This window comes from Arachis ipaensis, chromosome B3 (genome assembly GCF_059453495.1).
Source record: "Arachis ipaensis isolate K30076 ecotype BB chromosome B3, ASM5945349v1, whole genome shotgun sequence".
Lineage (NCBI taxonomy): Eukaryota > Viridiplantae > Streptophyta > Magnoliopsida > Fabales > Fabaceae > Arachis > Arachis ipaensis.
In genome coordinates, this window is record NC_142438.1 from 68,396,093 (window position 1) to 68,410,883 (window position 14,791).

Sequence of the window (14,791 nt, forward strand, 5' to 3'; positions counted from 1 at the left end):
AGAAATTTAAATTGCTTGAATTATAAAAGGATTTGGGAGTTGGGATTGCAGAAATTAAACAATCACAAGTAAGTTGTAACCAGCAAAAGAGTAGAAGGTAAATTGAATTGAAGTAGATCTCAAATAGAAAAGTAAATTAGCTTGAAGAAGCATTCAGCAGATGAACTAGAATGAAAGTGCAGATCTCAGGAATCAAGAAACTAGAAATCCAAGTCTAGATCTCACCACCTTCCTTGATCCAATCTAGAAGACAATTTAGAGAGAATTGAAGATGAAAATCAGTAAAAGAAGAACACAAATTCTTGAATTATGCAGTAAATTGAACAAGAGATCTTAAGATGAGATTGAGACAGAATTTCCTCAATTCTCAACACCCAAGATCCAAGAAAAAGGAGTAAAGAGTGCAGAACTAAGAACAAGGAAGAAGAGATCAATTCTCCTTCCTAATTCTCCAAGATCCAAAGTAAAAATTCTCAAAATTACAAGTGAAAATTCTAAAAGAAGAAAAAAGGTCCTTTTCTAAATCAAAATAACACCTATTTATACACTTCCTAATTTGGATCTAAGAATTTGGGTGGGCTCTGAATTTTGGTGAAGAAATGAATTAATTTGGATTTTTGATGAATTTTTGGCCCATGGTGCACCTCCCAGGGGAAAGCTCGGCTCTTGGCAAGAGCTTTGGCCAAGAGCTTTGGTTCCCTTCCTTGCCAAAGTGTGCGCACGTTCCTTCCTTGTGACAAGAGAATAAAGCTCTTTGCAAGAGCTTTGAGCTCTTGGCAAGAGCTTTAGCTGTCCTTGAGGTCCATGGTTCAAGCCTTGGGTGAAGCACTTGCTGACCATTTTCCTTGGCACACGAGTAGTGCCCAAAGTCTCCCTTCCTTGAGGTGCCCTGTTCAATCATTGGGGAGTGCAAGAGCTGCCCATTTTTCATGGCACAAGAGTAGCGCCTAAAGCTTTGCTTCCTTGAGGTACATGGTTCGAACCCCATGGAGTGAAAACAAGCCAATTTTTGCTTATTTTCCTTGTGAGGAAGCGCTACCCCCTTCCCCCTTGGTCTTGGGTTCAAGCCTTGGTGAGTGCATTGTTGAGCTCTTTTTCTCTTGATTTTTCCTTGAAGAAGCCCGAAAAAGCTCTTGGAGAAAGCCCTTGGCAAGAGCTTTGTCTTGGATTTGCCTTGCTTCCTCCTTCCTTGTGCGCTTGGTTAAGCTCTTGGCAAGAGCTCTAGGCTCTTGGTAAGAGCTTGGTCTTTAATTTGTTGAAGTAAAGCTCTCCACAAGAGATCTAAGCTCTTGGCAAGAGCTTTATGCTCTTGCTCCTTGTTTTGAGCCACGCTTTTCTTCCTTTGGGCCACGCTTTTCTTATTTATTTTTTTTTCTTTTCTTCACCTACAAGTATCAAAACAACCAATCAAAGTATCACAAAATTCACAAAGCTTAAAAATTCATTTAAAACCAATTAATTTTAGTTTAAACTTTATGATTTTGTGTCAATTGAAGGGTGGTTGATTAATTCAAAGAAACCATGCGATTCCACTCCAAATTGCTGACTTACAATGCAAGAAAGTGTATAAAACCTATTAAAACAAAAGAAAAAGACTAGTAAAACTAGTATAAGATGACTTGTCATCACAACACCAAACTTAAACCTTGCTTGTCCCCAAGCAAGAAAAGAATTATGCTCAAAGGTTCTTTTAATTAGAATGGATTGAAGAATAACTTGCAATGTTCTGTGAGTGAAGTGATTAAGTGACAGTGGGGTGAACTCTAAATTATATGCTCATGCAAGGGCTTCAATGCTTACTAGTCCCTACATCTTGGAAGTCTTAGGTCCTAGGACTATCATTCAAATGATATCATGGAGATCTCTCTATAGGTAATCACCTTGAAGCAGCTTATGGTTTTTGTGTTTTGGCTTTGACTCTAAGTGTCATGTCTCAAAGCGGCTCTTTAGATAAGCTTTCAATCAATACTCCTAAACCAGTTGGTTTTAAGGTATTAGGTGTTAAAGCACCCCTAAGGATTTACTTGCTCAAGCCTCTCTCTTTGACACAATTCGACCACAAGCATTTACCAGGATAATAACTCTTTGAGTTCTTGTTTCTTTCTTCTTTTCTGCCTAGTAATTGATGCTCAAAACCTTGGGCCATGTTCTTTTATTTATTATTTTTTTGTATTTCCTTTATTTTCTTTTGTTTGCTGCTTCTTGGATCAATAAATGTTTGAGAATCTCCACAATACTTCTTTGAACTCTATGTCCTGCCTATGAGCTCCCATGCAAGTTTTCATAAGCATGCAACCTCAATGCAAGATCATACAACTAGAACCACCACTTCTCCTAATCTTTTGCTTGCCTCAAAATTTATTTAATTCCTCAATCCTTCCTTTCAAAGGACTATCATGTGATGCCTTTTTGATATATTGAGTGCAAGCAAGTTTTAGAGAGTATAGTGTTGTGAATAATCAAGTATCTCAATTATTGAATTACAGAAAAACTATACCAGACAAATAAATAGATAGGGATACAATATCACTTCCAATCATAGCAGTGTCTGATGCAAAATAATCACTTAACAATACAACCTTTTGGAGTTTACTTGCTTTACTCCCCATCATCATCATTGCTGGTCTTAACATTCCTTTTTCATTTCTTTGGGTGATGATGCTTAATCCTTCCAAAAACTTGTATGATATTCTACAATGATATTGAAAGTTACTTGTTCCCCAAGCACTTGAAAAATGGTTAGCATGCATGAATTGTTTGTGGACTTTTGAACTTACTTTGGTGTGGAAACACCAAACTTAGTACCTTGCCAATGGTTCTCATGCATCAAATTAACCGTGTGTGAAACTCTTTTTCTTTTTCAAAAACAATAAAACTAATAACTAGAAAACAGCAGAATAGTTAACTAGTTTATCTAAATGCTTGAAGCTAGCATTATGCAGAAGGTGAGAATATGTTTTATGATGAGATTTTGGTGGAACACCAAACTTAGAATCCTTCATTCTCCCTTATATTGTTTTGGTGTGCAACACCAAACTTAGCTTCTTGCAATATAGATAAAGCTAATTAACCTTTTTATTAAAATAGCTATGAAAAGAAAACTATCTCAGGTTGGGTTGCCTCTCAACAAGCGCTTCTTTATTGTCACTAGCTTGACATCCTTCATTTTTTATCATGGAACTTCCCCACCTAGCAGCTTTTTCGTTGTCTTTTGGGTCATCTTCAGTGGCTTTAGGGATGGTATTTGCCCTTTTCTCACCCATTTTTGTGAATTGCTCAGCTAATAGCCTAATGTTCTCCATAAGTTTCTTAAGTGATTCATCTTGATTTTTGGTTATCTGGGCTTGAGCTTCCATGAGTTTCTCCATCCTTATCTCTAAGTTAGAGATTCTTTGAGAATGTTGTAAGTGTATGAGTTGGGATGGTTATTACGGGAAGTTCTGTGGGTTAATTGCATAGGCATTGTGTGGGTAGAATGTGGATGTGGAATAGATATTCTGGAGATTTTGAAAATTGTTGTGTGATTGAGGATGTGTGTTTTGTGAGTGTTGGAAATGGTTGATGTTGGTAGGGTGATGTTTGTGTTTGTTTGTGAAGTTGGGGTTGTTGTAATTGGGGTCCCTTGATCCTTGACTTTGGTGCTCACTCTTCCTCCAGTTGGAATGAGTCCTCTAGGGTGGGTTGTACACATCATCCTGAGGCTTGTGCTGGAACAGGCTTGGGGTACTGTTTGGAGAGTGTAATCGCTCAGGACTTTGTTGCTCATAGTTAATTACTCCAAAACCTTTTTCAGGTTGATTCCAACCATGTGAGTTTTGAGGTAGGTTGTGTGCTGGTGCGCAGAAATCGTGACGGTTCCATTCCTTGGTAACAGCGCTAAAAACTCAATACGCACGTTCATAATCTTAGTTCTTTGTCACAACTTCGCACAACTAACCAGCAAGTGCACTGGGTCGTCCAAGTAATAAACCTTACGTGAGTAAGGGTCGATCCCACGGAGATTATCGGCTTGAAGCAAGCTATGGTCACCTTGTAAATCTCAGTCAGGCGAATTCAATTGATTATAGAGTTTTGATAATTAAAATATAATTAAAATATAATTAAAATATAAAATAGGATAGAGATACTTATGTAATTCATTGGTGAGAATTTTAGATAAGCGTATAGAGATGCTTTGGTCCTCCTGAACCTCTGCTTTCCTATTGTCTTCATCCAATCATTCATACTCCTTTTTATGGCAAGTTGTATGTTAGGCATCACCATTGTCAATGGCTACATCCTGTCCTCTCAGTGAAAATGGTCCAATGCGCTGTCACTGCATGGCTAATCATCTGTCGGTTCTCGATCATACTGGAATAGGATCCATTGATCCTTTTGCGTCTGTCACTACGCCTAGCACTCACGAGTTTGAAGCTCATCGCAGCCATCCCTTCCCAGATCCTACTCGAAATACCACAGACAAGGTTTAGACTTTTCAGATCTCAAGAATGGCCGTCCATGGATTCTAACTTATACCACGAAGACTCTGATTAAGGAATCCCAGAGATATTCATTCAATCTAAGGTAGAACAGAAGTGGTTGTCAGGCACGCGTTCATAGGTTGGGAATGATGATGACTGTCACGATCATCACATTCATATTGAGGTGCGAATGAATATCTTAGAATCGGAATAAGCTTGAATTGAATAGAAAAATAATAGTACTTTGTATTAATTCATGAGGAACAGCAGAGCTCCACACCTTAATCTATGGTGTGTAGAAACTCTACCATTGAAAATACATAAGTGATGAAGGTCCAGGCATGGCCGAGAGGCCATCCCCCTAAACATGATCAAAGGATCAAAAGATAATCCAAAGATAATCCAAAGATGTAAATACAATAGTAAAAAATCCTATTTATGCTAAACTAGTTACTAGGGTTTACAGAAATGAGTAAATGATGCAGAAATCCACTTTTGGGGCCCACTTGGTGTGTGCTTGGGCTGAGCATTGAGCTTTATATGTGTAGAGGCTTCTCTTGGAGTTGAACGCCAGTTTGTAACCTGTTTCTGGCGTTTAACTCCACTTTGCAACCTGTTTCTAGCGTTTAACTCCAGAATGCAGCATGGAACTAGCGTTGAACGCCAGTTTGCGTCATCTAAACTCGAGCAAAGTATAAACTATTATATATTGCTGGAAAGCCCTGGATGTCTACTTTCCAACGCAATGGAGAGTGCGCCATTTAGAGGTCTGTAGCTCCAGAAAAGCCACTTTGAGTGCAGGGAGGTCAAAATCCAGCAGCATCTGCAGTCCTTCTTCAACCTCTGAATCTGATTTTTGCTCAAGTCCCTCAATTTCAGCCAGAAAATACTTGAAATCACAGAAAAATATACAAACTTATAGTATAGTCCAAAAATGTGATTTTTATTTAAAAACTAATAAAAATATACTAAAAACTAACTAAATTATACTGAAAACTTTGTAAAAACAATGCCAAAAAACGTATAAATTATCCGCTCATCACAACACCAAACTTAAATTGTTGCTTGTCCCCAAGCAACTGAAAATCAAATAGAATAAAAAGAAGAGAATATACTATAGATTCCAAAATATCAATGAAATTTAGCTCCAATCAGATGAGCGGGATTTGTAGCTTTTTGCCTCTTGAATAGTTTTGGCATCTTACTTTATCCATTGAAGTTCAGAATGATTGGCATCTATAGAAACTTAGAATTCAGATAGTGTTATTGATTCTCCTAGTTCAGTATGTTGATTCTTGAATACAGCTACTTTATGAATCTTGGTCGTGGCCCTAAGCACTTTGTTTTCCAGTATTACCACCGGATACATAAATGCCACAGACACATAACTGGGTGAACCTTTTCAGATTGTGACTCAGCTTTGCTAGAGTCCCCAATTAGAGGTGTCCAGGGTTCTTAAGCACACTCTTTTTTTTTGCTTTGGACCTCGACTTTAACCGCTCAGTCTCAAGTTTTCACTTGACACCTTCACGCCACAAGCACATGGTTAGGGACAGCTTGGTTTAGCCGCTTAGGCCAGGATTTTATTCCTTTAGGCCCTCCTATCCACTGATGCTCAAAGCCTTGGATCCTTTTTACTATCCTTGCCTTTTGGTTTTAAGGGCTATTGGCTTTTTCTGCTTGCTTTTTCTTTTTCCTTCTCTTTTTTTTTCTTTTTTTTTTTGCCATTTTTTTCTTTTCTCTCTTTTTTTTCTGCAAGCTTTTGTATTCACTGCTTTTTCTTACTTCAAGAATCATTTTTATGATTTTTCAGATCATCAAATAGCATGTCTCCTTTTTCATCATTCTTTCAAGAGCCAACATATTTAACATTCATAAACATCAAATTCAAAAGACATATGCACTGTTCAAGCATTCATTCAGAAAACAAAAAGTATTGTCACCACATCAAAATAATTAAACTAGTTTCAAGGATGAATTCGAAACCATGTACTTCTTATTTTTTTATTTTTAAATCAGTTTTCATTTAAGAGAGGTGATGGAGTCATAGGACATTCATAGCTTTAAGACATAGACACTTAAACATTAATGATCATATAATAAAGACACAAATATCAATAAAACATAAGGCTCAAAAATCGAAAAACAGTAAAATAAATAGACAAGGAGATTAAGGAATGGGTCCACCTTAGTGAGGGTGGCATCTTCCTCTTCTTGAAGAACCAATGGTGCTTTTGAGCTCCTCTATGTCTCTTCCTTGCCTTTGTTGCTCCTCCCTCATGGCTCTTTGATTTTCTCTAATCTCATGGAGGATGATGGAGTGCTCTTGGTGCTCCACCCTTAGTTGTCCCATATTGGAACTTAATTCTCCTAGGGAGGTGTTGATTTGCTCCCAATAGTTTTGTGGAGGAAAGTGCATCTCTTGAGGCATCTCAGAGATTTCATGGTGGGGAATTTTCTCATGCTCTTGCTGAGGTCCATGATCTCTTATTTGCTCCATCCTTTTCTTAGTGATGGGCTTGTCCTCTTCAATGAGGATGTCTCTCTCTATGTCAATTCCAGCCAAATTGCAGAGGTGGCATATGAGGTGAGAAAAGGCTAACCTTGCCCAAGTGGAGGACTTGTCAGCCACCTTGTAAAGTTCTTGAGGTATAATCTCATGAACTTCCACCTCCACTCCAATCATGATACTATGGATCATGATGGCCCGTTCTATAGTAACTTCAGACCAATTACTAGTAGCAATGATTGAGCGTTGAATGAACTCTAGCCATCCCCTAGCCACTGGTTTGAGGTCATGCCTTCTTAGTTGAACCGGCTTGCCTCTTGAGTCAATTTTCCATTGAGCTCCTTCCTCACATATGTCTATGAGGACTTGGTCCAACCTTTGATCAAAGTTAACCCTTCTTGTGTAGGGTCGTGCGTTCTCTTCCATCATTGGTAAGTTGAACGCTAGCCTTACATTTTCTAGACTGAAATCTAAGTATTTCCCCCGAACCATGGTGAGCCAATGCTTCGGATTCGGGTTCACACTTTGATCATGGTTCCTAGTGATCCATGCGTTTGCATAGAACTCTTGAACCATTAGGATCCCGACTTATTGAATGGGGTTGGTGAGAGCTTCCCAACCTCTTCTTTGGATCTCAAGTCGGATCTCCAGATACTCATTCTTTTTTAGCTTGAAAGGAACCTCAGAGATCACTTTCTTCTTGGCCACAACTTCATAGAAGTGGTCTTGATGGACCTTTGAGATGAATCTCTCCATCTCCTATGACTCAGAGGTGGAAGCAATTGCCTTCCCTTTTCTCTTTCTAGAGGTTTCTCTGGCCTTAGGTGCCATAAATGGTTATGGAAAAACAAAAAGCTATGGTTTTACCACACCAAACTTAAAATATTTGCTCGTCCCTGAGCAAAAGAAGAAAGAAAGTAGTAGAAGAAGAAGAAGAATGGAGGAGAGGGAGAGTGGTGTGTATTCGGCCAAGGGAAGAAGAAAGGGTTGTATTGCGTGAAAATGAAAAAGGAAAGAGGGGTTTATATAGGGGTGGGATGGGAGTTAGGGTTCGGCCATTAGGGTTGGGTTTGGGAGGGAAAATAGTTTAAATTTTGAAGGTAGGTGGGGTTTGTGGGGAAGAGAGGATGGATGTGAGTGGTGAAGAGGTGATGGGAAAGAGTGATTGAGGTGATTGGTGAAGGGTATTTGGGGAAGAGAGTTATGAAAAGGTGTGAAGATGAAAGAAGAAGATGTGGGGATCCTGTGGGGTCCACAGATCCTGAGGGGATTCTGTGGAGTCCACAGATCAAGTGGGGTCAAGGACTTAACATCCCTACTCCAATTAGGCGTGTAAAACGCCCTTGCTGTGCAATCTTGGCGTTTAACACCAGATTGCTGCTTGTTTCTGGCGTTAAACGCCCAAATGTAGCCTGTTTCTGGCGTTTAACGCCAGGCAGATGCTTGTTTCTGGAGTTAAACGCCAGCTTGGTGCCTGTTTCTGGCGTTAAACGCCAAACATATGCTTGTTTCTGGCGTTTAAATGCCAGACTGCTCTCCTCCAGGGTGTGCTATTTTCAATGCTGTTTTTCATTCTGTTTTTTATTTTTCAGTAGTTTTTGTGACTTCACATGATCATCAACCTAATAAAACACGAAATAACAAAAAGAAAATAAAATAGATATGATTAAATAACATTGGGTTGCCTCCCAACAAGCGCTTCTTTAATGTCAATAGCTTGACAGTGAGCTCTCATGGAGCCTCACAGATAATCAGAGCAAGGTTGGAACCTCCCAACACCAAACTTAGAGTTTGAATGTGGGGGTTCAAAACCAAACTTAGAGTTTGGTTGTGGCCTCCCAACACCAAGCTTAGACTTTGACTGTGGGGGCTTTAGTTGACTCTGCAGTGAGAGAAGCTTTTCATGCTTCCTCTCCATAGTTACAGAAGGAGATCCTTGAGTTTCAAACACAAGGTTGTCCTCATTCAGTTGGAGGACCAACTCTCCTCTGTCCACATCAATCACAGCTCTTGCTGTGGCTAGGAAGGGTCTTCCAAGGATGATGGATTCATCCTCATCCTTCCCAGTGTCTAGGATTATGAAATCAGCAGTGGTGTAAAGGCCTTCAACCTTTACTAACACATCATCTACTTGTCCATAAGCCTGTTTTCTTGAGTTGTCTGCCATCTCTAATGAGATTCTGGCATCTTGCACCTCAAAGATCCCAAGTTTCTCCATTACAGAGAGTGGCATTAAGTTTATTCCTGACCCTAGGTCACACAGAGCCTTCTCAAAGGTCATGGTGCCTATGGTACAGGGTATTAAGAATTTGCCTGGATCTTGTTTCTTTTGAGGTAATTTCTGCCTATCCAATGCATTTAGTTCATTGGTGAGCAAAGGAGGTTCATCTTCCCAAGTCTCATTACCAAATAATTTGGCATTCAGCTTCATGATTGCACCAAGGTATTTAGCAACTTGCTCTTCAGTAATGTCTTCATCCTCTTCAGAGGAAGAGTACTCATTAGAGCTCATGAAGGGCAGAAGGAGGTTCAATGAAATCTCTATGGTCTCTAGATGAGCCTCAGATTCCTTTGGTTCCTCAAAGGGATACTCCTTATTGGTCACTGAACGTCCCAGGAGGTCTTCCTCACTAGGAATCACGTTCTCCTCCTCCTCTTTGGGTTCGGCCACATCATGTAAGGCTATGGCCTTGCACTCTCTTTTTGGATTTTCTTCTGTATTGCTTGGGAGAGTACTTAGAGGGATTTCAGTGACTCTTGTACTCAGCTGGCCCACTTGTGCCTCCAAATTCCTAATGGAGGACCTTGTTTCATTCATGAAACTCACAGTGGCCTTAGATAGATCAGAGACTATATTTGCTAAGCTAGATGGATTCTGCTCAGAATTCTCTGTCTGTTGCTGAGTGGATGATGGAAAAGGTTTGCTATTGCTAAACCTGTTTCTTCCACCATTATTAAAGCCTTGTTGAGGCTTTTGTTGATCCTTTCATGAGAAATTTGGATGATTTCTCCATGAGGGATTATAGGTGTTTCCATAGGGTTCACCAATATAATTCACCTCTGCTATTGCAGGGTTCTCAGGATCATAAGCTTCTTCTTCAGAAGATGCCTCTTTAGTATTATTGGATGATTCCTTCAATCCATTCAGACTCTGAGAGATCATATTGACTTGCTGAGTCAATATTTTATTCTGAGCCAATATGGCATTCAGAGTATCAATTTCAAGAACTCCTTTCCTCTGAAGCGTCCCATTATTCACAGGATTCCTTTCAGAAGTGTACATGAACTGGTTATTTGCAACCATGTCAATGAGTTCTTGAGCTTCTGTAGGCATTTTCTTTAGGTGAATGGATCCACCTACAGAATGGTCCAATGATATCTTTGATAATTCAGACAGACCATCATAAAATATATCCACGATGGTCCATTCTGAAAGCATGTCAAAAGGACACTTTTTGGTCAGTTCCTTGTATCTCTCCCAAGCTTCATAGAGGGATTCACCTTCTTTTTGTCTGAAGGTTTGAACATCCACTCTAAGCTTGCTAAGCTTTTGAGGAGGAAAGAACTTGGCTAAGAAAGCCGTGACCAGCTTATCCCAAGAGTTCAGGCTATCTTTAAGTTGAGAGTCCAACCATATTCTAGCTCTGTCTCTTACAGCAAATGGGAAAAGCATAAGCCTGTAGACCTCGGGATCAAGCCCATTGGTCTTAACAGTATCACAGATCTGCAAGAATTCAATTAAGAACTGAAAAGGATCTTCTGATGGAAGTCCATGAAACTTGCAATTCTGTTGCATCAGAGAAACTAATTGAGGTTTCAGCTCAAAATTGTTTGCTCCAATGGCAAGGATTGAGATGCTTCTTCCATGTAAATTGGAGTTAGGTGCAGTAAAGTCACCAAGCATCTTCCTTGCATTGTTGTTATTTTCGGCCATGTCTCCTTCTTTTTCGAAAATTTCTGTCAGATTTTCTCCAGAGAGTTGTGCTTTAGCTTCCCTTAGCTTCCTCTTTAGAGTTCTTTCAGGTTCAGGATCAGCTTCAACAAGAATGTTCTTGTCCTTGTTCCTACTCATATGAAAAAGAAGATAACAGAAAATATGGAATCCTCTATGTCACAGTATAAAGATTCCTTTATGTGAGAAGAAGAAGATATGAATAGAAGAACGAGAATCCAAACACAAGGGTGAGGAGTAGGTTCAAATTCTTAGATGAAGAGGGGTGTTAGTAAATAAATAAATAAATAGAAGGAGGTAAGGGAGAAGAATTTTTGAAAATTAGATAAAATAAAATAAAAGTATTTTTGTTTTATAATTAGAATTAAAATTAAAAATTCAAAAATTAAGAAAGGAAAAATTAAATCAAATTAAATTAAATTTAAAACAATTAGTTAATTAAAAAGAAATTTTGAAAAAGAGGGAAGGTGATTTTCGAAAATTAGAGAGAGAGTTAGTTAGGTAGTTTTGAAAAATATATGATTGAAACAAAAGGATAGGATTAATTGAAAAAGATTTGAAAATTAATTTTGAAAAGATAAGAAGTTAGAAAAGATTTTGAAATTGATTTTGAAAATATGTGATTGAAACTTATTTTGAAAAAGATTTGAAAAAGAAATTTAAAAATATTTTATTTTGAAATTAAAGTTGATTACTTGACTAACAAGAAACTAAAAAGATATGAGTCTAGAGTTTAAAGATTGAACCTTTCTTACTAGGCAAGTAACAAACTTAAAAATTTTGAATCAATCACATTAATTGTTAGCATTAATTTTGAAAATATGAAATAAAAATAAGAAAAAGATTTTGAAAATAATTTTGAAAGGTTCGAAATTATGAAAGGAAAAAAATTGAAAAAGATTTGATTTTTGAAAAAGATTTGAAAAAGATAAAATTTTTTAAATTCAAAATTTGATTTGACTCATAAGAAACAACTAGATTTTAAAAATTTTTGAAAAAGTTAACTCAAATTTTCGAATTTGATGAGAAGAAAAAGGGAAAGATATTTTTTTATTTTTGAATTTTTAATGATGAAAGAAAAAAACATCAAAAAGACTCAAAACATGAAAATTATGAATCAAAACAAGAAAAATATGCAAGAACACTTTGAATGCAAAGATGAACACCAAGAACACTTTGAAGATCATGATGAACATCAAGTATGTATTTTTGAAAAATTTTCAATAAAAGAAAACATGCAAAACACCAAACTTAGAAATTTTTTAATATTTAGACACTAAGAAATTGAAAATGCATATGAAAAACAAGAAAAGACACAAAATAAGAAAATATGAAGATCAAACAAGAAGACTTGTCAAGAACAACTTGAAGATCATGAAGAACAAGAAAGAGACTCAATGCATGTGTTCTTCGAAAATTTAAGAAAAGTTAAAAGTATGAAATTGACACCAAACTTACAATTAGACACTAGACTCAAACAAGAAACATCAAATTATTTTTTATTTTATGATTTTGTTAATTTTTTTTGGTTTTTTTTTTTGAAAATTATTTTGGGAAGAACGAAAAAGAAGAAATTTTTTTTTATTTTTCTAAAATAAGAAATAAAAAGCTTAAAATTAAAATAAAATTACCTAATCTGAGCAACAAGATGAACAGTCAGTTGTCCAAACTCGAATAATCCCCGGCAACGACGCCAAAAACTTGGTGCGGAATTTATAACCCACAAACTAACCAGCAAGTGGACCAGGTCATACCTAGTAGTACCTCAAGTAAATGAGGGTCGATCCCACGAGGATTGATGGATCAAGCAACAATGATTAAATGATTGGCTTAGTCAGACAAATAGAAAATGGTGTTTGAAGGTTCAAAAGCAATAACAATAAATTCAGAATATCAAAAAGCAAGCAGTAAACAAGTAGTGAATAATATATGGAGAAACAGTTAAGGCTTCAGAGTTATCTATTTTCCAGATTGACTTTTCTTACTAACTATTTTAATCATGCAAGATTTAATTCATGGCAAACTATATGTGACTAAACCCTAATTCCTTAGACCTTTTTAGTATCCTCTAAAATTTATCGACCGCCAATTCCTTGGTCACTTAATTCCAATTAGAGGGTGAAGTTCAATTCTAGTTATATGCCACATAAATCCTGATTACCCAAATATAAGAGTATTATATGTCACGTATCCCGTTAAGTCCAGATAATTAGAAATTTAGGAGAATATGTTTTCAAGCTGTTGTTCAATTAAAGAGCTTTTCCAAGTTATACAAGAACGCAATTAGAACAAGGGTCATACTTCCGTTCCACCCAAATTCATAAGATAAAGAACGAAAATAATTCTTGAATCATAAATCAGTACATGAATTAAGATAGAAAAATAATATTATCAATCCATACAATAGACAAAGCTCCTAACCTTAACAGTGGAGGTTTAGTTGCTCATGGTGCGGAGAGAAAACTAGGATTCTTAAAACTGTAAAGGGCAGAATGAGGTTGAGAGAAGAGAAGAGCCCGAAGGCTGATTCTTTTCCCTTTTATATCTAATCTTAATTAATGTAAAATATATTTTCTAAAATTAAAATAATATCTTTTCCTAATTATAAATAAAATAAAATTAAATCAAAATTTATTAAACTTTATGCACAGCCTTGTATGAGTGCATGGGACCATTGGATTCGTTTAGGTCCACGCTGAACTTGGGAATTCTCAAGTTCAGCGTGGGTGAGAGCAGGATGCGTCATTTAGAGCTTTGAATCCACGCTGAACTTGGAAATTCTCAAGTTCAGCGTGGATTAATGCGCATATTCCCCTTTTGATTCTTCAAACTAGCGCTGAACTTGAATAACTTCAAGTTCAGCGTGGATTGCTCACACAAAGTGGAAAAAAAGGGTATACTATTATATATCATTGGAAAGCTCTAGAAGTGAACTTTCCAATGCCACTGAAATAGTGTCAATTGGACTTTTTTAGCTCAAGATATTTATGTTTGAGTGCAAGGAGGTTGGGGTTGACAGCATCATTCGCTTTCTTCATTTTCTGCTACAAAACTCCGTAAAATCCATCTGAATTCTACCTAAAATAAGCAGAAATTGCAAACAATTCAAAGTAGCATTCATAGTGCCTAAAAGTAATTGAATCTTTATTAAACTTAGTAATTCAAATGCAAATTCACTAGGAAAAGATAGAAAAGATGCTCACGCATCAGACATAAAGAACGAAGCTTTGGAAAATTGGTGGCGATGCGCACGCGTGGCTGACGCACACGCGTGGCTAAAGCGCACGGGTGGCCGTGTGTAGCTGAGACTGGCGTGCATAAGCTGATGCAATCGCGTGGTGATGCGAAATCCCACCGATGCGTACGCATGCTCGACGCGTACGTGGGGCTCGTAGAATTCATATGACGCGCACGCGTGGCCGACGCGCACGCGTGACGCCCAGCACGTGACCTCATTAATGAAATCATGGCTGATGATTTTTGCAGGGTTATAGGCCAAATCTGAGCTCAATTCTGCATGGAAAAGACCCAAGGAACCAAGGGGGAAAGGGAGGAATCAATCATTCACACCATACACATAATTTTAGCTAGTTTTTTGTTCTTGTTTTATAGGGAGAGAAATGATGACAAGTCATCTTAGGCTAGTTTCACAAGCCTGTTTCAGTAGTTTTTACTTAGTTTTCATGCATTACTTAGGCAATAAGTAAGTGTTTGGATGAAAAATTCATGCTTATCTTGATTTAATCAAACATTGATAATTTTATGCATTTTCATGAATTTTCTGCAAGATTTAGTTGATATTTTAAAAGATGCAAAATCTTGTGATTATGCCAAGGCTTTGATGAGTTTGTTTGGTTGATGATAGGTAAA

The 14,791-nt window shown here is 37.4% G+C and overlaps 1 non-coding gene across 1 annotated transcript; it reads left to right on the forward strand.

The window, feature by feature from the left end:
- The first annotated feature begins 10,402 nt into the window (after positions 1–10,402).
- LOC148571002 (small nucleolar RNA R71) lies at positions 10,403–10,510 on the forward strand. The gene has a single exon (XR_015880278.1). It is a non-coding gene; the product is annotated as a small nucleolar RNA R71 (small nucleolar RNA).
- The last annotated feature ends 4,281 nt before the right edge of the window (positions 10,511–14,791 follow it).